Source organism: Etheostoma spectabile, chromosome 8, assembly GCF_008692095.1.
Source record: "Etheostoma spectabile isolate EspeVRDwgs_2016 chromosome 8, UIUC_Espe_1.0, whole genome shotgun sequence".
Lineage (NCBI taxonomy): Eukaryota > Metazoa > Chordata > Actinopteri > Perciformes > Percidae > Etheostoma > Etheostoma spectabile.
This window is the reverse complement of record NC_045740.1, coordinates 18,466,232-18,467,100: the sequence shown is the minus strand read 5'-3', so window position 1 is coordinate 18,467,100 and position 869 is coordinate 18,466,232.

Here is an 869-nt window from a genome sequence, read left to right as displayed (position 1 = left end):
CTTAAGACACTTTTGTCACTTTTCCCAAAGTTCTTTGTCAATTTTTTGGGACATTCTTGTAGTTGTTTTGAAGTTTTTGAAGCTTTCTCCAACATTTTTCTTACTTTTCCCAAAGTTCTTTCTTACTTTTTACAATGTCTGTGATTATTTCTGTGTTTTTTGGGACGTTTTTGTTGTTTTTTTACCTAAATTTGTCACTTTTTTCAGTGTTCTTAAATTTTTTTTCTTTTCTTAAAATGCTATAAATGAAATAAAACACCCAAATTCAATGAAAATAGTGAACTGATCAGTTATTTAACTTGCGAGGAGCATTGTATGGAACCATCCAACCATTTATTTTTACAATTTGGTTGAAGGAAACCCAGATTTTTGATTTATAACTTTTTGAAAATGGGTCAAATTTAACCCCGAAGAGAACAAGAGGGTTAAAGTGCTCATAGCATGAAAAAAATTTAACTTGGAAAAAAAACTATTCATGCTGTTTCGAATGAGATACGGGTTTCTGAATGTCCTTTGCCTTCAATCTCCGGGTGAGATGTTATGGGTTTCTACGCCACTAGCCAAGACAAGGTGGCTAACCGTAGCACATCCTAGCGCTAGCATGCTAGCTTGTTCTCAATGGCAAAACACTGCAACAACACACACTAGTTCACTATAATCTCCAAAAATCTCCTTGTTCTGCAGGTATTCCACAAGAGTCCCTGGTCCAGAAGAAGACTCCCAGCTGATCCTGCCTTGGACTGACCAAAGCTGGAGAAAGAGTTACCTACCTGATGGGATCGTACCGAGCTACTGAGCTACTGAGCAAACTGGACTGGACAACAAACGGCAGCCACCTGTACAGGAAGACACAGAGCCGGCTGTACTTC